General features: G+C 42.6%; 1 protein-coding gene across 1 annotated transcript in view; it reads right to left on the bottom strand.

The window, feature by feature from the left end:
- The window catches only part of LOC136871615 (hydroxylysine kinase), a 109581-nt gene extending 96252 nt beyond the window's left edge, over positions 1 to 13329 (bottom strand). Inside the window, exon 1 of the mRNA XM_067145078.2 lies at positions 13194 to 13329. The gene's annotated coding sequence lies outside the window, so the exon portion shown is untranslated. The remainder of the gene's footprint in view (positions 1 to 13193) is intronic.
- Between the last annotated feature and the right edge of the window lie 1174 nt (positions 13330 to 14503).

Here is a 14503-nt window from a genome sequence, read left to right on the forward strand (position 1 = left end):
ATTCCTGCTTCCTAGAGTTGACCTTCTCTCCCCTAAGCCTGGGTTCGATAGCTCACACTAACAGGTGCTCCCTCCAGCCGTCTTCTTGGTTAAATGGTCAGCATAATCGTCTTCGGTTCAGAGGGCTCTACGTTCGATTCCCGGCCAAGTCAGACATTTTAAACTTAAATGGTTAATTCCCCTGGCTCGGCGGCTGGGTGGTTTGTACTGTCCCCGACATCCCTGCAACTCAAACACCACTCACAACACTAATCTCCACTACAATAACACGCAGTTTCTCAGACAGACAGATGCATGCCACCACCCTCGTCGGAGGTAACTTATAAGATCGAAACCAGGCTGGTAACAGCCACATGAAATTATAGTTAGATGTCATCATCATCTAATGGAAAAGCCTTGTCACTGCATCCATGTCTGATGGTCCTCTTCATATCGACATAATATATCTATTATATTGTACCAAACCTCGACGGGGAAAATTTAGGAATGGATTCCTCACACAGAGAGAAGAAAAAAAGGTTATGACAACGTGGGTCCTGAAACGTATACTTACAGATTTATTCAAACTTTGTGACACAAATTAATTTTAGTAATAATTTACATGTCCTCATGCAATCATCCAATCGTCTCATCAACAGAGGTTCGCCATTAACCTCTGGGCAGGCATTGTTGGTGATTCCTTGTTGGGACCCTACGTTCTTCCGAATAGGCTTACTGGACAGAACTACACGAATTTCTTGCGTATTGCATTGCCTGATCACTTGGAAGACTTGCCACTTGCATCCCGTCGACAAATGTTTTTTCATGCATGATAGTGCTCCCGTACATTTCAGTCTGCTGCCCGCAGGTATCTGAATACCCATTTCCCTGAGCGCTGGATAGGTAGAGAAGGACCGATTGCTTGGCCACCACCACGCTCTCCTGACTTGAACCCCCTGGACTTCTACGTGTGGGGACACGTTGTGTCTCATGTATGAGACTCCTGTTCCTGATGAAGCAACTTTATGTGAGTGCATTGTGATAACCTCTCAGACAGTCCGACTCGTTGGCTGAACGGTCAGCGTACTGGCCTTCTGTTCAGAGGGTCCCGGGTTCGATTCCCGGCCGGGTCGGGGATTTTAACCTCCATTGGTTAATTCCAATCGCCCGGGGGCTGGGTGTTTGTGCTGTCCCCAACATCCCTGCAACTCACACACCACACATAACACTATCCTCCACCACAATAACACGCAGTTCCCTACACATGGCAGATGCCACCCACCCTCACCGGAGGGTCTGCCTTACAAGGGCTGCACTCGGCTAGAAATAGCCACACGAAATTATTATATATATACCTCTCAGGCAGTGCGCACTACACCAGGCATTTTTGATTGCGTGTTTAACTCCATGCGACGACGAGCGGAGGCTTGTATTCAAGCTGAATGTCGTCACTTTGAACATTTCCTCTGATACATGCTCAGAGGTCCGCCTCTGTGGTGTAGTGGTTAGTGTGATTAGCTGCCACCCCCAGAGGCCCGGGTTCGATTCCCGGCTCTGCCACGAAAATTTGAAAAGTGGTATGAGGGCTGGAACGGGGTCCACTCAGCCTCGGGAGGTCAACTGAGTAGAGGTGGGTTCGATTCCCACCTCAGCCATCCTGGAAGTGGTTTTCCGTGGTTTCCCACTTCTCCTCCAGGCGAATGCCGGGATGGTACCTAACATAAGGCCACGGCCGCTTCCTTCCCTCTTCCTTGCCTACCCCTTCCCATCTACCCATCCCTCCACCAGGCCACTGTTCAGCATAGCAGGTGAGGCCGCCTGGGCGAGGTACTGGTCATTCTCCCCAGTTGTATCCCCCGACCAAGAGTCTGAAGCTCCAGGACACTGCCCTTGAGGCGGTAGAGGTGGGATCCCTCGCTGTGTCCGAGGGAAAAGCCGACCCTGGAGGGTAAACAGATGATGATGATGATGATGATGATGACATGCTCAGTGTTTCAGCTGCCGTTACAGACGTACGATGTAAATGTACAAAAGTTTGAATAAATCTGTAAGTATACGTCTCCGGACCCATGTTGTAATGAACTTTTTTCTTCTCTCTATGTCAGGAATGCACCCCTAAATTTTTGCCCACACCAGGCAAATGCCGGGGCTGTACCTCAATTAAGCCCACGGCCGCTTCCTTCCACTTCCTAGGCCTTTCCTATCCCATCGTCGCATTAAGACCTATCTGTGTCGTGCGACGTAAAGCAAATTGCAAACAAAAAAAAAATTGCCGTCGCGTTTTGGTACAACCTGTATGTATACCTGTGAAGCGAAATTCGCGCACTCGGACGTCGCAGCGCGACTCCTCACATGCCAACAATAAAAAATGTCTGTCACAAAAGTTCGTCCTGCGAGTATATCCGGGAGAAAAAGGTCGTTAAAGAGTGGCAATCTGGCAACATTGTAACTACATGTAGGGTAACTACCTCTGTCAGCACATATTAGTCGTGCTGTACAGTTGGTGCGTTGGATAGAGTTTTCGGTTAGCATGCAGGAGGTAGAGGGGTCGGTCCTGCGTTGAGGCGTACGTTTTTTATTTCGTAAATGTAGTCCAGGTCCGCCTCTGTGGTGTAGTGGTTAGCGTGATTAGTTGCCACCCCCGGAGGTCCGGGTTCGATTCCCGGCTCTGCCACGAAATTTGAAAAGTGGTACGAGGGCTGGAACGGGGTACACTCAGCCTCGGGAGGTCAACTGAGTAGAGGTGGGTTCGATTCCCACCTCAGCCATCCTGGAAGTGGTTTTCCGTGGTTTCCTACTTCTCCTCCAGGCGAATGCCGGGATGGTACCTAACTTAAGGCCACGGCCGCTTCCTTCCCTCCTCCTTGCCTATCCCTTCCAATCTTCCCATCCCTCCACAAGGCCCCTGTTAAGCTTAGCAGGTGAGGCCGCCTGGGCGAGGTACTGGTCATTCTCCCCAGTTGTATCCCCCGACCAAGAGTCTGAAGCTCCAGGACACTGCCCTTGAGGCGGTAGAGGTGGGATCTCTCGCCGAGTCCGAGGGAAAAGCCGAACCTGGAGGGTAAACAGATGATGATGATGATGATGAAATGTAGTCCAGGTGGTATGGTATCTGGCATCTTAATAGTCAACAGCGATTGCAGCGGGTTTTCTAGAAAGCATTTGCACTTACATACTACGATCCTAGAAATGGACGAACATTCGTTTTCATAGGTCAGCTTTGAAAGACGCATTTTCCACGTCGTGGGCGTGAATTTATTCGCACCACTTCATCTACTAGCGTTACTAAATTTTGTAAATGTAGGATCCATGTGACCTAAGAAATGGTGTCTTACTGCATTACAGTATGTAATGTCCGATGGAAATTAGCAAATAAAAAACGCGCCTCAACCCAGGATCGAACCCTCGATCTCCTGCATGCTAACCCAAAACTCTATCCACTACACCAACCATACAGCACGGCTAATAAGTGCTGACACAGATAGTTACCCTACATGTGGTTACAGTGTTGCCAGATTGCCACTTTTCAACGTTCTTTTTTTCTGCCGGATATACTTGCAGGACAATGTTTTGTGAGAGACATTTTTTATTGCTGGCATGTGAGGAGTCGCGCAGCGACGCCCGAGTGCGCGAATTTCGCTTCACCCTGTATAATATATCTATTATATATATATTAGAATTGGCTTTACGTCGCACCGACACAGATAGGTCTTATGGCAACAATGGGATAGGAAAAGCCTAGGAGGTGGGAAGGAAGCGGCCATGGCCTTAATTAAGGTACAGCATTTGCCTGGTGTGAAAATGGTAAACCACGGAAAACCATTTTCAGAGCTGCCGACAGTGGGGCTTGAACCCACTATCTTCCAGATGCAAGCTCACAGTTGCGCACCCCTAACCGCATGGCCAACTGGCCCGGTGATATTATATGAATCTATCTAATGCAGACATTGGAATAGTCTGATAAGCATTGTACTACGGTGGCTATTTGTCGTGTGCTGTAAAACAGAATATCTCTAATGGAGTAAATCCCGGCGGATAAATCTACCAGATGGTGTGTTGTTTGTGACTTTTTTATATTACTTCTGTCAGGCATGACGTTATCTCTTTGTTTTCACAAATTATATTTATGGTTAAAATGTTGTAGCTCAAGGACACAAGTATTCTCAAACATATGTCACATTCAGGGCCGAATCAAGAATTGTAGAGGTCTCCGGTGAATGAAAAAACTGGGTCTCCTGATTACTGTATTTAAAAATATAAAATATAAAATAATAATAATAATAATAATAATAATAATAATAATAATAATAATAATAATAATAATAATAATAATAAACTCACCTATTTCATGTTAGAGCAAACACGAACGAATTTTACACATAATAACACAGTTATTAACATTCCACTATTCCCTTATTATTAGTCTTTATAGAGAAATTGTCTACACTTTGAGGTGGCGAAATCTTGAATTGTGTCTTTAAAATAAATTTCTGCTAAAATGTCATGTTCAGTACTCGTCAGACTTAAATTATTTAGCGTAGTTGTGCCATACTATTTTTTATCTCATCTTTTATTAGCTTCTACTTCGGAAATGAGCGTTCTCCAGATGCATTGGTCACAAATAATGTGAGAAAAATTCTCATTGTAATTTCCATATTGGGTAATGCTGATAAAATATTATTACTAATGTAACTGTACAAGTTATGAATATTAATGTTTTTCGTCATTATCATCTCTAGCATATTCTTGGGAAAATATTATATTTGCTTGTAGATATGTAGCAAAATGGTGACATTCAGATGTTAGCTCTGGAGTAATAAGGTCCCCATTATGACAATTCGCAAGGTTTTTTGCAATATATTGTGATTTCTGAACTCTCTAAAACATGCAGACTTTCCAGAAAACCAAACCTCTCAAAACTGTCTATGTATGCTTTACTTCAGAGTTTTAGACTAGAAATCAGCGTGTCTCTCATGGGTAGGGATGTCTGTACTCTGAGCTTTCCATTTCCCCGAAGTTCCTCATTACGGCGTTCACCATCTGCAAATGCAAGGATGGAGCTACGTCTTATTTCACGCGTTTGTGTGTGTCATGATTTTCTTCCACAACTTATTTCGCTTTTGATTTGGTTTCATAATCGTCAAAACAATCTGTCTTCTTCTTAATAAAGATTGTTAATTACTTCAGCATATTTACTGTTATAGAAAAAACACTTTTTCACTTGGCAGTAGTTCACTTACTGCTTTAAATCTATTAAAGATATAATTCCACAGTATTGTCAGAAATACTGTTTCAAGTTTTTAAAGTTTTTCTCTAATCCTTAGGCCATAAGATGTGTGGCTTTAGTGACTAACTTGTCACATAATTTCGTATAGACTGAAGACTGAATCTGATTTCATTGTATCCCTCACTTAAAGCATTATTTATTGCGACCGTTTTCGTAGACCATCTAGTGTCTGAAAGTTGTCTCACCACTTCATGATGAGAACCTAAATGTGAACGCAGTATCGTCCATTGGTATGCTGACGATGAAAAGAAGATGTAAAGGCTTGGTACCAATTTAAAATGAATTGTCACAGTTGAAACACAGTTGACAGCATGTACCCCCATACCCCCACTAAGTCAGGCGAGTGTCCAACAAACGGTACTTACTCAGCACGCTTGTTTAGTTCTTTTGTTCTTGCTTGTAATCCTGAACATCGCGGTGCCATGTTTGCTATGTTGTCGTAAGACTGACTCCTGCAATTCAGGATATCTATATTATTGGTTTCCCCGAAGACGTTCTGCATTATATTTATGAACAGGAATAAAATGCGAAAATCGCTCTTTTTGAGCATAGCCTATCACATATCATACCGGTAAAATCAATATGAGTCACATCCGGAGTTGAATGTACATAAATATCATAGTATTTTTCTTATTTTTATTTTCCGAGGTGATTGTTGAAAAACCTTTAGTCCCCATTATTTGTATGAACTCTTCACAAATGGTTACTGACAAATATAATGGAATTCCTTTTCCCTGCATAGTCATATTCTGTACGTGTTCATGCAAGGATGGGTCAAACTGGCTTATCAAAAGTTCCAAAAATACCCAAATAATTTCTACATTTTACCGAACCAATCGTTTGGTCAGAACCTCTTAAAGGGAGTCCTGTTGATGCTAAGAATTGAATTACAGCAGTAATTATTTTCACTGCCCCTTTCCAGTATTGTCGCTCATAATTAAAATAATAAGAGTTTATTGCAGCCACAAGGCCAAACAAAATAGTTATATCTTACAGTACTCAGTCAATGACATTGTTCTTTTAGTGCACTTTGTTAGGTGATATTTGTCATATTCTCGGTTGCACAGCTTGCATACACAATTTTCGCTGGGATTGTGGTACGATTTGGTTACGCATATTTTGTGATTAAAACCGTGAATGGCGTATCTAGTTACGACGTGTCGTAGTTCTTGATGTACTTTCATCCAGTTTCTCTCCATCATTGCGCTTGTAGTGTAGAAATCTAGATCTGTCTCTTTACTCTTGGCCTCTCTTCTCTCCAGTTGTTTTGTATATTGTTCTGTAGGTCGTAGTAACAGTTTGTTCCTCATGTCCTCTGTGTAAAATGTCTCCTTGGCTAGTATGTAAACCATTCTTATTGGTGGAGATTTTTCCACTCTCAGTGCATTTTTTGATAAAGCGGGCTTTGACCCTTTCTATTTTTTCAAAGTCTCTGACGATTAGACGATCCCAGGTCAGTTCTTACTGGAGATATAGTGGTGTTAAAAATTCTCATGGCTGTATCTAGGGACAGAGCTAAAAGATTCTTTATGGATGGAATTGCTCTCGTGGCTGCTGCATTTCTTTCTTGAATATGATATATATATATGACTTTTTAGTAGTTTGCAGGTTAATTACAAGGTAATTAAAATGATTGAAAATTTTTATAGGTTTTCCATTAAGAGTGAGGGAATCTCTACATTGATTTTCCTCCTTTCCAAAATGTCATATGGACTGTCTTTTACACATTTTTGGTGAGGCGATTGTTTCTTTACCCATTTCTCCAGCTCTATTAGAGCTTCTTGTAGGTCATTTTTATTGGAAGACCCCAGAACCGTATCATCATCGTATAAGTTTTTGTATCAGCTGTACTCTAAAGGATGTCTGTAATATCAGCTGTGGCAATGTTAAACAACAAAGGACTCATTGGATCCCGCTGTCGAAATCCATTTGTTTGTTCAAGCGAGTCTGATATATCAATTGCTCTGACAAGTGGCTGTGTTATCCCGATCATGTCTTGAATCTGTGTCATCAGTATTTCCCTGTTTAGTATATCAAACGCCTTTGTGTAGTCAGTAAAGACTGCGAAGTATTTTCCGTTCGTGTGCCTCAAAATTTCTTCTATTTGTTGTTGTTCCAGAAGGTATCTGACTGATTATATTGTGTTTCTACCACGTACAAAACCAAACTGACATTCAGGAATATTCACTAAAGTCTCTAGTTCTAACATAGGATTTTTGTGCAAATCTTAAATATTTATTTATTTATTTATTTATTTATTTATTTATTTATTTATTTATTTATTTATTTATTCGTATCAGAAGCAATACATCATATAAATTATTGATTAAGAATGAAAAATAATTAGATAGGCCTTCCTGGTGAAAACATACTAGAGGTACATTCAAGTTACAATTATATCATATCGGACCAGAATTTGGCGAGATCTCGACCATTTGATGTAGCCTTCACCAAATCTTGCATGGTGCAAACGAGAGGGCAGGAGTTACACTTAAGGAGGTGCGCCATGGTTTGTTCTTCTCCGCAGGCACAGAGAGTTAACCCTTCAAATAGACCCCACTTCTTCATATTGTTCTTAGATCGACCGACCCCAGACCGCAACCTGTTCAGACTCTTCCATGTAGACCACAACTCTTCATTACCGGCTGGAAGAATTTCAGATCCATCCATCCATCCATCCATCCATCCATCCATCCATCCATCCATCCATCCATCCATCCATCCATCCATCCATCCGTCCGTCCGTCCGTCCGTCCGTCCGTCCGTCCATCCATCCATCCATGAGGTTTCTGGATCTCCAGGAAGTTAGTCGTGATGATTGAGGTGACTCCGAAAGGCACTCAGTAGAATGAAGAAAACTTCTCCTCGATTTCAATCGTTGTTGAGCAGGTTGACAATCATGTAACGGATGTATTTGGGAAATCTCTACTTTAGATTGTTCATGCTTGGCAGCTACTTCACGTCTGATATCTGGGGGAGCAATGCCAGCCAAGCAATATACCTTGTCACAAGGTGTAGATCTTAGGCAACCAGTTATAAGCCGGCAAGTTTCATTTAAAGCAATATCTACCTGTTTAGCATGACACAATCTATTCCAAACAGAGCATGCATATTCTGCTGCAGAGTAGCTCAGTGGTAAAGCAGTAGTTCTCATTGTTTGAGCTTGCATTCCCCAGCTGGTACCGCATAACTTGCGAAGAATGGAATTTCGAGTAGATACTTTGTGTTTCGTGTTAACACAATGTTGTTCATGCATGAGTGCACGATCCAGAGTTACCCCTAGATATTTAGGTGTTGAGCAATGATCCAAGAGAGCACCTTCCCAGAAAATCTTCAGTTTTCTTCTTGCCTGCATATTCTTTTAGATGGTTTTCTCTGTAGTACGGGCTCAGTTCATCTAAGGCTTCGATTAGTCTCCGTTCAACACTCTCAAACTGATCACGCAGGGTGACAATAGCTCGATCATCTGCATAAATGAAGCTTTTTGTTCCTTTTGGCAAGGGTTGATCATTCGTGTAAATATTAAATAATATTGGAGACAAAACACTACCTTGGGGTAGGCCATTCCTGAGGTTCTTCCAGCGACTATGTCACTCTTGGAAATCTACAAAGAATCTTCGATTTTCAAAAAGACATCGAAGAAATTCAGTCAACTTGTTGTCCTTTGTAATCTTATAAAGTTTACTCAACGATCTTCAAGATATTATTTTCCTATGCGATTCCTCTATATGAGTTAGGGTTGCCCGTATCTCTTTTGCCTTGAATAGTATCCTGAAGGTTGATTTTCTCCAGAAGTCTGGTATTGTATGAGATCTGAGGCAATCATTTAGCAAATTTATCCATACTAATATCATTATCTCTTGAATTGCGTGACCATTTGTGTATCTCTTCGCCCTAGTGTTTTTGAGTGTCTTCAATTACCTACTATGCAGTTTCTTTGTTCCACTATTTTCATGTTCTGATGTCTTTTTCAGAGCATGCTTCATTCATTACACCCGTCTCTACTAAATAGAGATTTGGAGTGAGAAATAAAATTACACGAAAAACAGTAAAATTTCCCCTTCGCTGGTGAATAAATGAGCCATTCTCTTCGTACGGTTTCTTTGGTTGGCGTTATTATCGCGAGAACTTTACTTGAGTAAGGCATCTTTCTCCGATTGTATTACTCCCAGTTTTTTTGCTATTTGATTTACGTCGCTCCGACGCAGATAGGTCTTATGGCGACGATGGGAAAGGAACGGTCTAGGGATGCGAATGAAGTGGCCGTGGCCTTAATTAAGGTACAGACGCAGCATTTGCCTGGTGTTAAAATGGGAACCACGGAAAACCATCTTCAGGGCTGCCGACAGTGGGATTCGAACCCACTATCTCCCGGATGCGAGCTCCCAGCTGCGTGCCCCTAACCGCACGGCCAACTCGCCCGGTAATCCCAGTTTTATATACATGGACTGATGTATAAAAATGTTTGTTCTCATTCTGACAAGCGAAAGGCCACTTATCTACCCAATAACCCCGAAAGATGTCATCAGTACATGGCCAAAGATCGGGTGTGATATTGTATAATGACTGTTTTCTGAAATAATGGTACTTTAACTTACATAGCGAAATTCCAATACTAAGAATGCATTAGTTTAGAGGAGCGCAATTAAAGCTGAGAAATTGTATAAGTACCGCATATATTTAATTAATGTTTCTAGGTCACAGGTTCAAGTATGCGTGGAAAGACATCTGACATGGTGGTACAATAAAATAAGCGCTGTAGTCACCAGTATTTTTAATGTATGCATGCAAACGTGCATGGATTGTGTCATACAGGTATGTCATTTTGTAGGACGGAGCTCCACGCCTGATGCACTTGTTCACTCAAATCAGCAACGTTTAATACTGGTATTGGATGACGCTGGATTTATCGTCCTATAATGTCCCATACGTGCTTAATACGTGCTAGAACTCCTGCACGGAAACGACGGTTTAGAAAATTCATATCGATCGATCATATTATCGATTCAATTCAGATTTCATTTCCATTCAGTTGGCAGTATTATCGGAACCATTGTAGCTCCCTCCTTGCTCCTCACCCCCGTTAAATGAAGTGTCACTAAAAATTTCGCCGATAATACAATTAGGTCTGAAGTATGAGATGAGGAAAAAAAATGAAATGGCGTATGGCTTATGGTGCCGGGAGTGTCCGAGGACATGTTCAGATCGCCAGCTGCAGGTCTTTTGGTTTGACTCCCGTAGGCGACCTGCGCGTCGTGATGAGGATGAAATGATGATGAAGACGACACATACACCCAGCCCTCGTGCCAGCGAAACTGACCAATGATGGTTAAAATTCCCGACCCTACCGGGAATCGAACCCGGGACACCTGTCACCAAAGACCAGCACGCTCACCATTTAGCCATGGAGCCGGACCGAGGTGAGGAAGTATGTACGATGAATAACGCATAGTTGTTAGCAGTGGCGATCGACGGAGCGAAGCCTAGCTCACCTATTACCCCCCGGTCTCTGCACCTATCGGACATACAGCAGCAAGTCGCGTGAGGTGTGTCGAGGGGAGAGCGATGAGAGTCTGGGCTGCAAGATCAGTCTCCGATGCCTTGCTCTCACAAATACGTGAGACGGTTTTTCTCATTGCTTTCATGTTTTGTAAATGGAACAATGCGTCAGATCCTTACATTATAATGTGTTTTAGATTTTCATGGTTCTCATTTGACGTTTGGGCTTCACCGATAGCCTTGGTAGTCCTCAGTATACGCCACTGTAACACAAGAATGGAATCCGGGTATAAAAGTGAAAATCAGAAGCGAAATAGCAAGAAGTGTGTTTCTGAAATGTACAATCTTACGTGCAACTGTGACATTTGATTCGAAATTCGTTGGGAATGTCGTCAACTGCTAATAATAATGCTATTTGTTTTACGTCCCACTAACTACTCTTTTACGGTTTTCGGAGACGCCGAGGTGCCGGAATTTGGTCCCGCAGGAGTTCTTTTACGTGACAGTAAATCTACCGACACGAGGCTGGCGTATTTGAGCACCTTCAAATACCACCGGACTGAGCCAGAATCGAACCTGCCACGTTGGGGTCAGAAGACCATCGCCTCAACCGTCTGAGCCACGCAGCCCGACCGTCAACTGCTACGTGTTATTTGCCGCTGCTTTACGGTGTCGAATGATGGGCACTAAAGGCTTCGTCAATGAACCAACTGCAGGCTTTTGAAGTGTGAATATATCGTAGAATGTTTAACATCCTATGGATAGGCCACGCCACAAACTTCAGCGTACCCGTAAATCGTGTGAAGTCTTATTCACCCTCGCAAGGCGCAGGAAATTAGTCTTTTTCTATCACATCTTCCGGCCTGATACAACTGATCTTCGAAAGCAGATAGAAGAAAAACATGGAGGTGAGCAGAGCAAATTATGCTTGGCGTGGGACTTTCGACAGTTGTTCCACAGCCACGATACAAAAAACTCTGATACGGGAAACACAAAATAGGAAAACAGAATGCTCTTCGATGATCTCCAACTTTCTGTTAAGAAACAGCACCAGAAGAAGAATGTAGTATACTTTACTTTAATTTTTCTTCTTAAGAAAAATCTTTTCTTATTTGCAATCTGTTTTACGTCGTAGCGACACAGAGAGATCTTATGGCGATGGCGTGATAGGACAGAGATAGGAATGAGAAGGAAGCGACCGAGGCCGAAATTATTTTGCCTGGTGTGAAAATGGGAAAGCCCAGAAAACCACCTCCAAGACTGCCAAAGTGGGGTTCGAACCCACAATCTCCTGAAGGCAACCTAACAGATATGTGACGCAAACCACGTTCTAAAGGAAAAAAAATACGTTAAGGCGTAACTGTCTGACAGCGTGGTTAGCTGGTTCGAGTCCCGTTGGTCGAAAATATTTTCACCATCAAAATGTTGGCCAACAGGGTAGGGGAGGTGGTGGTATACGATTTCTAATCAATATATTGCGTGCCAAAACCCTGGATTAAATTCCAAACCTCTCCGCAGTGCTCATATTGAGTGAGGTATATGATGTTGATTTGTCTGTCGGATCGAGATGATAAGCCTTCAGCAGACCTCTTGGTGCTATTCGACAGGAGTAGGCTATGTGCCGGCACTGGGTTTCATCCTCTTCCTTCCTACTGTCATATGTCACATATCATTCATTTCATCTCATTAACTCCTCTGATGAGGTTGACGTCAGAAAGGGCATCCGATCATAAAAACCCGCCACGACAGATTTATCTCACCTCATACCTGACGCCGTAGAGAAACGGGACAAGCGTTGGACAAACAAACAAACAAACAAACAAACAAACAAACAAACAAACAAATATAATACCTATGCTACACGTCGTGAGCATTTCGAAATTATTTCTAAAATATCCCCATCGTCTCCATATTACATGAAGAATTTTTTGTCAGTTTTACTAACTAATTGCCTTTGCTGGCGAGATGTAGGCCTAGTGGTTATAGTGTGTCTTCTGGTATGGACTAGAATAAATTTGTTAGTTTCATTGACCTGTCTCAGTCCCATCCTTGGCTTTGACAAAATGAAAGTGACCAAGGTATGAGCGATTCTAGTAATACCATTCCTTATTCAGCCAGTCCCTGTTATGAATGGTATGAAAATATCGTTCATAGGGTCGGTTGGTGCATGCATTTCAGTGGGCTTGGCAGAATGATACGTAATAAGAACTTCTGGATCGGTGAGGAAAGCAATGGGAAACTACCTCATTCATCATTTCCTTAGTATGCCTCCTCAGTAACGCCTAGGCTATCTATGACAGCTGTTGGCGGAGCTGTGGAGGATCAAACCAGCATTCTGGCTGAATACTCAACATTACTACCTAATATCAGTTGATAAGATTTACCCCTGTATAACGCTATTTCTGAAGGAAACTATGGGGCTACTCACCTGTCTGTGAGACCCTGCTGTACGACTGAACAATGCCGGAGCCAGAACGTGAAGGGAACTGTTATCTCACTGAGCGGATGAACAGTTCACTCAACTTCTTCTGATTGCTCTTGATTAGCTTTTATTTAACTTAGTGTTGTGGGAGATAATGTGAGTCGAGACTCTTCTCTGCGCACATTGCTTGTTCCAGATCACGTGTCGCAACAGGTTTACCACCAACCTCGGAAACGCGATAATTTTCTGTTCTTGGTCATTGAATCTATTCCAACGACAGATGTTTTCCAAGTACTTGTTTCCAATTACTTGTTTGCAGATGATGTTATTCTGTACAGAGTAATAAATAAGTTACAAGATTGTGAGCGGCTGCAGGGTGACCTCGATAGTGTGGTGAGATGGACGGTGGGCAATGGTACGATGATAAACGGGGTTACAAGTCGGGTTGTGAGTTTCACAAATAGGAAAAGTCCTCTCAGTTTTAATTACTGCGTTGATGGGGTGGAAGTTCCTTTTGGGGATCATTGTAAGTACCTAGGTGTTAATATAAGAAAAGACCTTCATTGGGGTAATCACATAAATATGATTGTTAATAAAGGGTACATATCTCTTCACATGGTTAAGAGGGTATTTAGGGGTTGTAGTAAAGATGTAAAGGAGAAGGCATATAAGTCTCTGATAAGACCCCAACTATTTTTATTTTTTTTGCTAGTGGCTTTACGTCGCACCGACACAGGTAGGTCTTATGGCGATGATGGGACAGGGAAGAGCTAGGAGTGGGAAGGAAGCGGCTGTGGCCTTAATTAAGGTACAGCCCCAGCATTTGCCTGGTGTGAAATCGGGAGACCACGGAAAACCATTTTCAGGGCTGCTGACAGTGGGGTTCGAACCTACTATCTCCCGAATACTGGATACTGGCTGCACTTAAGCGAATGTAGCTATCGAGCTCGGTAATGACCCCAACTAGAGTATGGTTCCAGTGTATGGGAGGGACCCTCACCAGGATTACTTGATTCAAGAACTGGAAACAATCCAAAGAAAAGCAGCTCGATTTGTTCTGGGTGATTTCCGACAAAAGAGTAGCGTTAGAAAAATGTTGCAAAGTTTGGGCTGGGAAGACTTTGGAGAAAAGAGACGAGCTGCTCGATTAAGTGGATATTCCGAGCTGTCAGTGGAGAGGTGGCGTGGGAGAACATCAGTAGACGAATAAGTTTGAGTGGTGTCTTTAAAAGTAGGAAAGATCACAATATGAAGATAAAGTTGGAATTCAAGAGGACAAATTGGGGCAAATATTCGTTTATAGGAAGGAGAGTTAG

Source organism: Anabrus simplex, chromosome 4 (genome assembly GCF_040414725.1).
Source record: "Anabrus simplex isolate iqAnaSimp1 chromosome 4, ASM4041472v1, whole genome shotgun sequence".
In the NCBI taxonomy this organism is placed as follows: domain Eukaryota; kingdom Metazoa; phylum Arthropoda; class Insecta; order Orthoptera; family Tettigoniidae; genus Anabrus; species Anabrus simplex.